The sequence below is a fragment of the Hyaena hyaena genome, unplaced genomic scaffold, assembly GCF_003009895.1.
Source record: "Hyaena hyaena isolate Hyena2069 unplaced genomic scaffold, ASM300989v1 scaffold_19, whole genome shotgun sequence".
NCBI lineage: Eukaryota > Metazoa > Chordata > Mammalia > Carnivora > Hyaenidae > Hyaena > Hyaena hyaena.
In genome coordinates this window covers 2,392,375-2,404,942 of record NW_024080651.1, presented here as the reverse complement: position 1 = coordinate 2,404,942, position 12,568 = coordinate 2,392,375, and the positions used below count along the sequence as shown (strand labels likewise).

At 56.2% G+C, this 12,568-nt stretch overlaps 1 protein-coding gene across 1 annotated transcript in view; it reads left to right on the top strand.

The window, feature by feature from the left end:
• Positions 1–12,568, top strand: part of MN1 (MN1 proto-oncogene, transcriptional regulator) — a 47,484-nt gene that overhangs the window by 14,453 nt on the left and 20,463 nt on the right. The gene's annotated exons all lie outside the window — the stretch shown is intronic.

Below are 12,568 nucleotides of genomic sequence, written 5' to 3'. Positions count from 1 at the left end.
CTCTCAAAAGCTGGGATGAGGCAAAACGGAGCCAAACAGCCCGCAGCTTTGGCCTTTCGGAGCGCTGGAGTCTCAAAAGGGGAGCATGTGTCATCTTGATGGTGAGGGCTCTGCGGCGGGGGCGGCTCTGGGTACCCCCTCTTCCCCCCCGGGCTCCCCACAGCCTCCCCGGCTCTCTGCTTCCAGATGATGGGTTAAAATTCCACTTCCATTACAATTTGTTTTTTAAAAGATGGGTTTCGACCATCACAGTGTTAGAGAGAACGATTTCCCGGGCACCCCCGGCCCCCATTTGCTTAATTCTCTATACATCGGTTTCCGCCGAGGGCCTTGCCTTTGCAGAACGAGGGCGCCGAGCCAGCCCGAAATGAACCTGAGTCACCGAGGAAACAGGCATTTGGAGAGATGAGGATACAATTTCTTTTTTTATGTGGGCCCGTTAAAGTCTAATGGACATTGGTGTCTGGCCTTAAATTTGGAGAGGGTCTTTATCTAACCCTTAAAACTAGAGTCATTTCCTGTAATTACGACACCCCAGGCTAGACCACTAAATCTTCCAGAAGCTCATCTGGAAGACGGTGGCGGGCAGGGGTGGGAGGGACAGAGGGGCACACCTGTTACCTGTATCGGCTATAATTATGACATTTCTGGACTCCTGGTTTGAAAGGAAGAATTTATGGACCCAGCGATGCCGGAAGAGAGCGGCCCGAGGCGTTCTGGCTCCTGGCAGCGAAATCACAGCCACCGCCCGCCCGCCGCCCCCCAGCTCCGTGCCCATCACAGTCCCTCCATCTCTTTAATGAATTAATTTAGCTCCCCGACATTTGGTATTAAGTAAGTGGCTATTTTGGGAATCCGAGACAGAAAGAACCAGCAGACTTTTTTTTTTTTTTTGAACTGTTTGGAAAAAAGAAAAAGTATTGCATTTTGAAGCTGGAGATGTCCGAGCCTCCAGGCACGCTGTTGTGGAGGAAGACACGTTTGGTGGGACGTGGCAGAGCCACTGGCCCCGTCCCTGCTGTGCTGTGCTTCCCTGCGGAGGGTTTTTTTCCGTCGTTAAAGAACGGAGGAGGCCACAACCCCCAAACTCCATGCGTTTTGTTTGGAAGTATTGTTTAGATTACTCTCGCTTTTCAAATTGAGAGGAACTCAGTTTAATGGGAAAATAGCAGTATTACTCTCTTGGCGTGTTTGCTTTAGCGTTTAAAAATAGTTTGTTTTCATATCCTGAATTTCATCCTTTCCTTGTTTGCCCGTCTGATGGCAAGCCGTGAGAGCGTGTGCGAGTGTGCGCCCGCGCGTGTGTGACACCAGCACACACGTGTCAACACACGCAGCCGGGCAAATGGCTGCAATTGTGGGACTGAAAGCCCGTGGCGATTTTACAGCTGGCTGAAGGGACCCAGAGCCTTTGCTTTTAACTTAAACCATCTTGGCCCCCCCCTCCCCCCACCAGCAGCCCACTCTCAGCCCCACCCCACCCCGGTCTCCCTCAGCAATTATTTATTTCTTCCTTAAAAAGGGAGTGCCAGGCCTGTTTGCTAAGGTCCCTGTTGGAATAGATTTTCAGGGGTTTTGTATTAAATGTGTTTGAGGTTGATTTCAGCCCTCTGCCCGGCCGTCCTGGTACTGATGGTGGCAGGGCCTATTATAGAGAGGCAAGGAATATTGTAAATGGCTTATGCAGAAAAGCCATTTAGATAAAAATGCAATTTTCCCTTCTGCATAGAGTGCGAAGAATTAATAGCACATTCTTTCTAAATGGGTATTTTTATATTATATTTTCCTCCTAATGAAATTCTTTTCCCAAACAGGGGTATGTTTCATTTTAAACTTTAGAGTAGAATTGATCTGTTTTTAAGCCTGTAAAAAGTGGTTGTCCCGGATTTCAGGAGGCCCCGTCCCTGCTCCCCCCGCACCAAGGATTTTTTAAAGTTAGGTCGGGCAGGAGGATGGAGAGAAATGATGCTTCCGTCACAGGGAGAAGGGCTGGGTTTGCTCACATTTTTTTCCCTTCCTTCTTCCTGGGGTGGGTTTGGGGCAGGAGGCATTTGGTGGGTTCCACAAGTATAGAAACAGGTCTTGAAATTCGAGCTGTTTGTGCTGGGCACCCCTCACCCCGCATCCGCCCTCCCTACCGCTCCCCTCCCCCGGGGAAGACTCCACGCATCCAGTGTCCCTGACATGTGGGCGCCCACTCTCTGCTCCCCAGTGAGGACGCCGTTAGCCCCTGAGCACCCCCCGAGGAGCGGTTCCATGGGCCAGCTCTCTGCCAGGGCCTGGGTGGCCATTTCGGGGGGTGGAGTGGAAATTCAGAGCTTCTTAGAAGGCCTGCTTCGTGCATTCCAGCAGACGCTTGAGGCGGCCTCCTCGTGGAAAGTCTCTGAGGGCTTCTGGTTCTGGCTGCCATGGGCTGGTGTCTGCTGACCCAGTTTTTCCTGCCCGGGTGTGCATATGTGGACATGCCGTGTAGACTTGTGTTGGCACCTTAGACATGCAGACATCACAGCCGCCAGAGCCGCGGTGTCGCAATAGGTGGAAATCTTGAAACACACGCTTGTAGAGTTCACTATCGAAATAGCGCTAAGGGGGCGCCTGGGGGCTCAGCCGGTTGAGCATCTGACACTGGATTTCGGCTCAGGTCATGATCTTACGGGTCTTGGGCTCAAGCTGCGCGTCCGGCTCTGTGCTGACAGTGCACAGCCTGCTTGGGATTCTCTCTTTCCCTCTCTCTCTGCCCTTCCCTGTCTGTCTGTCTGTCTCTCTCTCTCTCAAAATAAATAAACTTTAAAAAATAATAAAAAAAGATATAGTGCCAAAGAAAACATCGAGGTAACATTTTAGACTGGGGAAAGGACTTCTCTCAGTTTTGGGCCCCTTCTCCGCAGCCTTTGCCGGCTGAGGTAGCCAAGGCCCAGAGAGGTCAGGCAACCTGGCCACGGTCACACAGCACAGCCCTAGAATAAGGATCAGACTACAGCTGACCCTTGGCCTTGGCCGTCCCTTACTAGCTCTTGACCTCCGGATTCTGCCTGGCTCAGCCTTGTGCTGACGAGGGCTGGGGACTTCTGAAGCTAGAAGTCTCCAGAGCTGCTGTGGATGCCACCTGATGATAGCAACACTTACTCCTTTTCCTCTTATGGAGGTGGTTGTGTAGGAGACAGTTCCTGACCTTGGGGAAGCTGCAGGAGCACCGGATCCTGCCAGATGAGGGGTCTGGGTCTCAGGCCTGGCCCTTGGACTCTTCTGAGCTGTGTGATCTTAGCCACCTCAGTGCTTTGAGTTTGGTTTCCTCATAAGATTGAGGAAAGGGAAAAAAGTAGTCCCTACCTCCTAGCAGTATTGTGAGGGCTAAAGTGGACAATTAGCTAAATATAGGACTAAATAGGGTGATCATAATGTGTGGTTAAGAACACAGGCTCTGGAGCCCGACTCCCTGGGTTCAAACTCTGGCAACTCCCATTTCCTGGCTGAGTGACCTTGGGTAGCCTACTTAACCTCTCTGTGCCTCCATGTCCTAATGGGCAAAAGGGGATAATAATCATTCCTACCTCACGGGGCTGGGAGGATTCAACGAGTTAATACATACATGATCAGATACTTAGAAGGCTGCCTGTCACAAAGGAGGCAGTGTGCCAGCACACAGCTTTTATTGACCACCTACTGTATGTGGGATGTTTCATATGCGTGACCCTTGGATGCCTAGCATGGTATTGCCGCTGTTGTTTTTGTCCCATATTGGGGAAGAGATGACGAGTCACTGAGAGGCTGTGTGACTTGCCCTCTGCTGTCAAGTGGTGCAGGCCGGAGGGCACTCACACGGGGCTGTGCATCTGATGCTTAGCCTAGGGTGGGCCTCAGGGATTGCTGAGTAAATGTGACGGGGTCCTAGGGCAGGGCTGGGCCTGGACCCTCTGCTCCCGGGGCCCCAGGGCAGGGCTGGGCTCCCGCAGCACCGACCTCAGGACCCTCTCCTGGGGGCGCTCCACGCCCCTTACAGACTGTGGTGGGCTGGTCCCCACCCGTGCGGTCAGCCGCGGTCAGGCACGGCTGCTGGCGGCGGATGGCAGCGCGGGGGTATTTTTCTTCCTCCTGACAGCTCTCCCCGGGCGCCGGGGAACAGTTCCCTGATACGCGTGAGTAATGGTCAGCCTCCTCATTGAAGGAATTCATGAGATGAGCTGGTCCCCGGCCTCTGAGCACTTTGCCAGGAGCCTGCGCCAGCCATAAACAATTTGAGAGCTGGCGATAAAATATTAAACCCTTGTGTCTGGCACCTCAGGTGGGGACTCGGGAACCTGGCAGACTTAGGCTGAACAGAGAGAGAGAGAGAGAGAGAGAGCACGTTTGAGAGTAAGGGGACAGCCCTGCCACAAAGTGAGGGTGTGAGAGCCAGCTGTCTATGCCAGAGTTCGAATCCCAGCTCTGCTGTGTGACCTTGGGCAGGTGGTTCACCTCTTTGAGCCTCGGTTTCCTCACCTGTCACATGCACATAATCCCTTTGCCCCTCTATTAAGATGGTTGCTGTGGGGTCGATGAGCCCTGTGTCCCACGTGTTGGTGAGCAGTGTGGGGAGGGGTACGTTGCTGAGAGCAAGGGCTTGGATATCAACTGGAGGGGAGTCATTCTCTGTTCCTGCATTGGGCAAGTCACGGCGCCCCGCTCCCCCCCCCCCCCCCCCCCCCCCCCCCCCCCCCCCTCCCCGTCAGCCTCAGTGTCCTCAGCTCTGTGCTGGGGAGAGTAACGCGCCTCCCTCAGGAGCCTGGCCCCGGTCCTCATGGGAGATGCTGTGACATCCGCCCCCTTCCCCCCATCGCTTGGCAGTGTCTGGAGATGTTTCTGGTTGTCACAACTGCAGAGAGGGAAGCTGCTACTGGCCTTTAGTGGGTAGAAGCCGGGGCTGTTGCTAAATATTCTACGACGCATGGGGCGGTCCGTGCCCCAGCTGGCCCGGCAGAGAATTTCCAAGCCCCGCGTGTCAAATGTGCCAGTGTTGAGAGACCCTGGACCAGCTGCGGGACTGAGAGGATGGGGGCTGGGGTTCCAGGTGATCAATGCATGATAGCCAAGTCTGAATTCTTTTTTAGTGTTTATTTATTTTGAGAGAGAGCGAGCAGGGGAGGGGCAGAGAGAGAGGGAGAGGGTCCCAATCAGGCTCCGCGCTCTCAGCGCAGAGCTGGACTCAGGGCTCGATCTCATCAACCATGAGATCATGACGTGAGCGGGAATCAGGAGTCGGCGGCTGTACCGACGGAGCCCCCCGGGCGCCCCAAGGCCAGGTCTGAATTCAAGAGTGCCCGGCGTATGTGTTTACTCAACACACGTGAACGAAACTTAGCACGTGGTAATCCTGTTCTAGGTGCCAGGATGCAGCGAGGGGCCAGACACACCAAAGCCTCTGTGATCACAGAGTTTATATTCTAGGAAAGTGGACAGACTGACGGACAGACAGCGAGCCGAGAACAACAGCAGGAAGGACCGGGAATGGAGACTTAAGAGAAGGGGACATGCATGAGAGGTTCTAGGCTGGGCTACCAGGGCTGCCTCTGTGGGGTGGTGACAGGTAAGGGAGAGACCTGAACAGTGACAAGGGACCCACCAGTGGTGTGCTGGTAACTGCCTAATGCCCGGCGCTCCGGCGGAGGAGAGGAGGAGGAGGGACGTTGTGTTCAGTGATCGCTGCATCCCTAGGCCTCAGCGCCCCCAGCCCTGGCCGCTTGCAGCCCTCAGTGGGCTGCGGAAGTCCTGAGTCCTGAACAGTCCACCCACCCCGAAGCCGCCCCTGTCAGGGTGTGCAGGAAGCACGGGGCTTGGCAAGTGCAGGGGCCTCCAGGCAGGGCTGAGCCGGCCTAGTCCAGGAGCAGGGGCGGGGCTGGTGTGCAGGGAGAGATGGTCCTGGCGGGCAGGGTCTAGGCTGCTCTGGGCTGGTCGGCATTGTCGGGTCAGGAGTGTGGATGACAGGGGGCCAGGGGAGGGCGCCCCGCGCAGGAGCAATGGGGTCCGATGGCACGTAGTAGATGTGCAATTAACAGTGGTTGCTTCTGAACCCAGAGTCGCTGAGAAAATGTGGGTTTCCCTTCTCTTTCTTCATGGCTGGCCCCTTCTGGGGAGGCAGAAACTGTCCTCCCCTGGTTTGGCAGCATCGGAGCCACAGGGTAGGGCAGGGGTGGGTGTTCCCCTCCCCCCAAGGACAAGGCACGCGGAGCCCAAGGGGAGCACTCAATCTGCCGCGGGAGTGGGGCGTGGGGGATGTCCTTCCGCTCCCTGATCTGGGCCAGCCACGATTTATGTCCCGGCCCAGGGAGACTCTGTTTCCTTCTTTTCCCAGGCATTGTTCTCCATGCCTGACAGAGGTCACCCAGACAGGAAAGGCACAGGCCCTGCCCGGGGCTGGCCCCCGGAGGCGTGCAAGGCTGAGCCTCTGGGTGACCTGGGCCTGGTGTCCACCGTCTGGAAGCTTTTCTTTTGCTTTCCTCCCTGACGCTCTGAGCTGCAAGGCAGTTGTAACAGGCCACAGTCATTGGGTATCAATCCTATCAAGCCCTATTTTACAGATGAGGAGACTGAGGCTCAGAGAGGCAGAGTGACCTGCCCAAGGTCACCTGGCCAGGAGTGGGGGCAGAGTGTGGGTTCACTCCTGGGCCCACCTGACATGGGAGCCCATGCTCAGGACCACGAAGGATGAAACAGGAAGCTGACTTCTAACCCGCAGATGTTCCGAATAAAAGGGATTCCTTTTATTCCTGGTCTCACCCTCTCCTGGCAAATGTCAGCCCCGCCATGGACTGCTGAGAGCTGTACCGTTGGTTCCCCACAAGGTGAAGGGGCAGTGACCTGGGGGTGGGCAGGGCCGTGCGACCTCGCTGAGCCTCAGTCTGCCTGTCTGTCAAATGGGTCAATACTGGCATCTTCTGGGACCCCCGTAGGCAGGGAGCGTCGCCCGGTCACCTACTTCCTCTGTGCCCCACACCATGCCAGGGCTGTAGCTGTGAACAAAGCGGGCAGCGTGCCTGTCGGGGGAGGGAATCGCCCGCAAACACAGGTGAAAAGGACAACGGCATTGACGGTCCATAGGAAACTGGCCAGTGGAAGGAGAGAGGGTACGGGGTGGCCTGCTGCAGTGCCCAGGAAGGCTGAGCAGCTCTGACGGGTGCCTTGAGACCGGAACGAAGGCCAAGTGACAGCCCCCCCGGCGCCTGGCACTGGCTTGGCGGCCAGGAGCCGCCCGGTGACTGAATGAACAAAGGAAGGGGCTCTGTCGGATGCAAGGGTGTGTCTTGCCCGGTCCCCGGGCCGGGGGCTGAGTACCACCCCAATAGTCTTTAGACCTCGGAGGGCTGTGAGGGCCTTCCTCCAGAGGGACTGGGGTGAGTAGGGAAGGGAGGGTGCCCTGGACATTGGAATTCCTCGTCCCCCCCTCCCCCCATCTCGATGCCCAGCCCCGGTCCTCACCAGCCCCTCCTTCCCTTGGCTCCTGCTTGCCTGAGACCCAGTGGCCCGGGACACAGCCCCTGTCCCACCTGAGGCTTGTTACTGATGCCAGGGCCCACCTGACCTGCGTGGGCCGTCACAGGGTATCCGGATCACTTCCATGAGTCCCCCGACCGCTGGCCTTCGGAACTGCTTCTGATGCCCCAGAACCCAGGGAGGGGGGCAGTGCATGAAGCCCAGGCCAGCACTGCCTCCCCCTGGACCCATCCTGCCCCAGGCCTCCGTGTCCTCATCCGGTTTTTGGGTTAAACAGGGTCTTAGTGAGGATTACAGGAGATAATGAATTCACCCAGCATTCGGCACATCGTAGAGGTCACTATATTCTGACATAAAGACAGCGGCCGTACCCCCGCCCCCTGGCGGGAGGAATCAGGAGTCTTCAAGAGGAAAGGGCATCGCGCTGCAGAAAGGGGGGCATTGCCTCTTTACGGGGTGACTCAGTTTCCAGCAGGCAGTGAGTGGTTTGTGTGCAGAGTCCGGGAGGGGGATCCTAGGTGCTGCCGGGGGTAGAGATGGCGGCCGCTGCGGTTGGGCAAGGCCCCCCCCCCCCCAACCCCGACGGCTGGGGTTTTAGAAGACAAGGCAGAAAAAGGGTCCACGATAGAAATTGTGCTCTCTTCTCGAGCCCCTTTGAGAACCTTGGTCCCGCACACCCCCTTCTTAGATCCCCTGTCAGTGTAGGGTTTAGAACATCAGTCCCTTGCTAACCTTGGGAGACTTTTCCAACAATTCTAAAGAACGTAAAGAGCGTTAATCACATTTCGACTCTGTAGGCAGGCAGGGGCGTGCTCTCCCTGGGCTGCTAGGAGACACAGCGTGCGCGGCCCTTAGAGACTGTGCCCGGCTGCGGGAGCCTCATAACTACTACCTGCTGCACTGTCACCAGCCCGGGTCACCCGCTCGGGACAGAAAAGCTGTGGCAGTAAACCTGGAAGACTTCCCATCTTGTGGGGGCTTCTCTCCATGCGACAGTGGGCAAGCCCGTCTGCTGGAGATTTCGGCCTCGAGCATCAACTTATGGTTCAATCAAACAAAAGGGGAGTGGAGAAGAGTGGGGGTAGGAAGTAAAGTCCTTTCTGCCCAGAGTGGGGTACATCCATATTCCCCTTGCGTTTTTTGTTTTTTTTTATACATGTTTATTGATTTTTGTTGAGAGAGAGACAGAGCAAGTCAGGGAGGGGCAGAGGGAGAGAGGGAGACAGAGGATCCGAAGCGGGCTCTGTGCTGACGGCAGCGAGCCCGACGCGGGGCTCCAGCCCTGAGATCGTGACCTGAGCTGAAGTTAGACACTCAACTCACTGAGCCACAAAGGCTCTTTGCCTGCCAGTCCCTGGGGGACAGAAAAAATATCCCCAGCTGTGGCTCCCCAGGTGTTTGCTCGTCTCCCTCCCCCCCCCCCCTTTTTCAGCCCTTCTCCCTTTCATTCCTGGGACAATGTCCTGGCCAGTTCCTTTGGGCTCCTCCACATTCCCTGCCAAAAACAAAAACCATTCTTAACCCCAGATGACCAGGCCTGCAGTCGTTTTTGTCTGGTATGTGGCGTCCGCCTGGGGTAGGGATGGGGGGGGGGGATGCATGCTTCCAATTTATATTCTGGTGTCCCAGCCTCAAGGGGAAGGGGCTGGGGGAGAAAAGGCCTCAAGGGCCAGGGAGGCCGGAATCACCAGATTTCAAGAGAGGAGAGAGGGCGAGGCAAGTGCCCGCTGCTCAGGGGCCTGAGGCCAGCCCCCGGGACGTGAGCTCAAGGGGATTCTGGGTCAGGCCAGGCCCCCGGCCCCTCACCCCCCTCCCCTCCCGCCCGAGCCCCACTCCCCTACTTGTTAGCCACGTTATGGACTTGGGATTCTGCTCTGTGTCCTATTTGGTTATTATTATATTTTAATGAGGTCAGACTGAAAATCCATCTGTCTGGGCCTGCCTGCCTAGGTTTGAAGGCAATTAAACTGGAGACTAACCTCTTAATTAGGGTTTCCCTGTGTAAATCTCGTTTGATAAATTCCTTATCATCTTTGGCTTTAACTACAGCGCGGCCTCGAGAGGGGATTGAGCACACACACCCCACCCCAACCCCCCCCCGCCCGGACCTCTGAGTGGATCCCCTCCTCACCAAAGACGCTTGCTTGCTCTGCAAACAGGGCTCCGCCAGCTAGAACCCCCCACCCGCAGGAAGGACTGGGAGAGAGGCCCCTTTCAGGGTTAATTAATCAGAAAATGTAGTGGTGCCCGGTGATTCCGGAGAATTTGTCTGCCACCTTTTTATTTTATTCTCCTGTTCGCCCCCTTCTGCTTCCCTTCTAGGTCTTTCTTTAAACAAATGTTTTTGGGGAGGTGTGGTGAACTGGACTCTACCAAAGGAAAATCTGCAGTTCCCCCCCACCACCCCCGCACCCCCCACCTATCCTTGCCCCCCCCACCCCTACTACTCCCCAACCTGTTTGTCTGTGTGGATGGTTAAATTTTCTTCCTTCCCTTTTTTTTTTTTTTTTTTTTAAATGCAAGTGCGGCTGGGAGTGGAAATGTCAGGGGTCAGGCTTCAGGCAGCAGGGAGCAGGGCGGTGGTTTTTAGCTTCTGTCTTTGCCATTTGGGAGAAATCGGAGCTGAGCTTAACCCTTTGGAGCCCAGCCCCTGCCCTTGGGTATGGGTGCTTCTTCCTGCTGTCTTCACTAGATTCAGGGGCTCTGGTTTTAGGGGGGTAGGTGTAGTGCTGTGGCAGGGGAGGGGGGAGGGGCGGGCCAGGGCCAGCCACAGCCGCGGCCCTTAGAACAATGTCAAGTTGGATTTATGGCACGGAGCACCTGTGGTGTGTGTATGGGGTTAGTGGGCACACTTGGCCATGTTCACTGCTTTAACAGCGTCAGCATCCCAGGAGATGCCCCGCTTTACAGATGGGGAAACCGAGGCCCCAGAGGGCGTGGTGATGTGCTGAGTCTCCCATTTGGTAACAGGCAGGGGTGGGACGAGGGTCCCTATTCTGAACCCTGATTCCAGAGCCCTCTGGGACCCAGCAGGAGGACAGGACTGACTCAGAGGTGGCGTTTGGATTCCTTGAGAGGCCAGCACGTGGCAGCGCCTTCTCTGAGTCACCCATGGCGTCCTCACACCCCTGTGACGCAGCTGCTTCTGTGGACCCATTTTACAGATGAGGTGAGTGAGGTGCAGGGGTAGGTGTGGTTGGCAGGTGGTAAAGCCGAATCTGCACCCCCATCTTTCTACCCACTGGGCCAAGCTGCCCCTCAGCATGACACCCCAGAGTTCATGCCTCGTGACCAAAGGTCTCCATCGACTGTGGAGTTATCCTAGGGCAAGGGTGACATGGATGGTCTGTGACATGGGGCTCAGGAGAATGTGCACATGGCCCAGGTGGCATCAAGGTGACACAGGATCGAATCTGTCAGTGGCTTAGGTCAGCACCTGGCAGAGCTGCCCCCAGCACATGAAGTCCATGTGGTAATGGTCACAACTATTCTCTCTGAGCCTTGGTTTCCTCGCGGGCGTCCACCTCAGGGGGTTCTGTGGTAACTGCATTCATTCATACACGTAACCTGACCACTCACAGCTGGCAACATTCAGTACATAGTAACTTGCTATTTATTCCTAATCCCCCAAATCCCCCTGATGGGGGGAAATGTAGGCAACCACAAAGTCCCAAAGAAGCCCTATGGCACCTCTGGATAGCCAGGAGTGTGACGGTTTCCAGTGAGAGCCAATGAGAGCTGGGAGCGGGGTTGGGGGGTATGCAAGGAGCTGACCCCAGAGCCTAGGCTGTGTGTGGCCCTGGGCCAGTCGCCCCACTTCTCTGTGCTCCAGAAGTGGGAGGGAATGCCAGCTTCCTCCATCGGCAGTGGCATGAGTCCAGACCTTGAATCTGCAGGGGGAGCAGAGGGGGCTTTGCTTCATGGCTTTGTCCTCAACTGGGCAGTGGCTCTGGGGTTCACTTTGCTGGCTAGGCCTCAGTTTCCCTGTCTGGAATGGGTAAGTTGCAGTAAAGCTGAGAGGAAGCGACACGCCCAGACATTTTTGTAGCCTGCAACAAAACTGTTCCGACGTCAGAGATTATTATTAGAATGAAAGAAAGTAGGATAATTTCTCTGCCGAGCAGAGGGAAATCTGAATACACAGGACACTTGGAAGCTTCGGGTCTGCCCTGAGACCGTTTGCTCAGTGTCTGTTTCCCAGAGGGTGCTTGGGGGTGGAGAGAGGTCAAAGGACCAAGGTAATGTTTGAATCTCAGTGCCCTTTGGCTGTGTGGCCTTGAGTGAGTCAGGTTGCCACTCTGTGCCTCAGTTTTCTCATCTACAAAATGGGCATAGCAGAGTTCTCACTTCGTAGGGGGGCTGTGAGGACTAGGTGAAGCAAGGTGTTCAGGGGCGCCAGCCAGGGCTCCCACTGATGCCATTTGGTCACTGGTCACCAGTCACTGTGGCAATGGCTCAGGCTGAACTGAGCCTAGAAAGGTCTTTGGAGCTGCCTGAAGGGGAACTTGAATTCTCCCCTTGCCGGCTTGTGGCCTCCCATCCTCCCTCCCTCTGAAACTGAAGCCCAGCATCTGTTTCCCCAGGAGCTGTTTAATATTCTGCTGGGGTAAAATGAACTCATTGGAGCCACCCGAAAACAGCTGAATGAACCCCGGCGCCCGCGGCCTTTCAGAGCGTCTCCAGACCGCCCCCCCCCCCCCAGACCTCTGGGAGGCTGGCAACCACAGCAGCTGTGGGAGAGGGGCCCCCTTTTCTTCTTGGTGCCCCGGGGGAGCTGTGCCCCCAAATGGGGCTCCCAGAGGGCCGGGTGGAGAGCTGGAGACTGGGGAGGGGCAGCCTGGGTTTCTCGGGCTGCTGAGGGCCTCATTTGTACTTCTTGGCTCGGAGGTTCTGTGTGTGGGGTCTCCTTGGGGAAGCTGAGAAAGCCAGGCCTTCCCCAAACCCATCTTCCCACCCTCCCCCACCCCTGGCTCAAACTGGGTTCCGTGGAGACAGGGGCCCCCAGCTTGAAAGCAGCACTTTCCTGATGATGGCGGTCACGGCTGCATCCGTTGAGTGCTTGCTGAGCGCCAAACGCTGTGCTAAGCATGTTGCCTGTGCT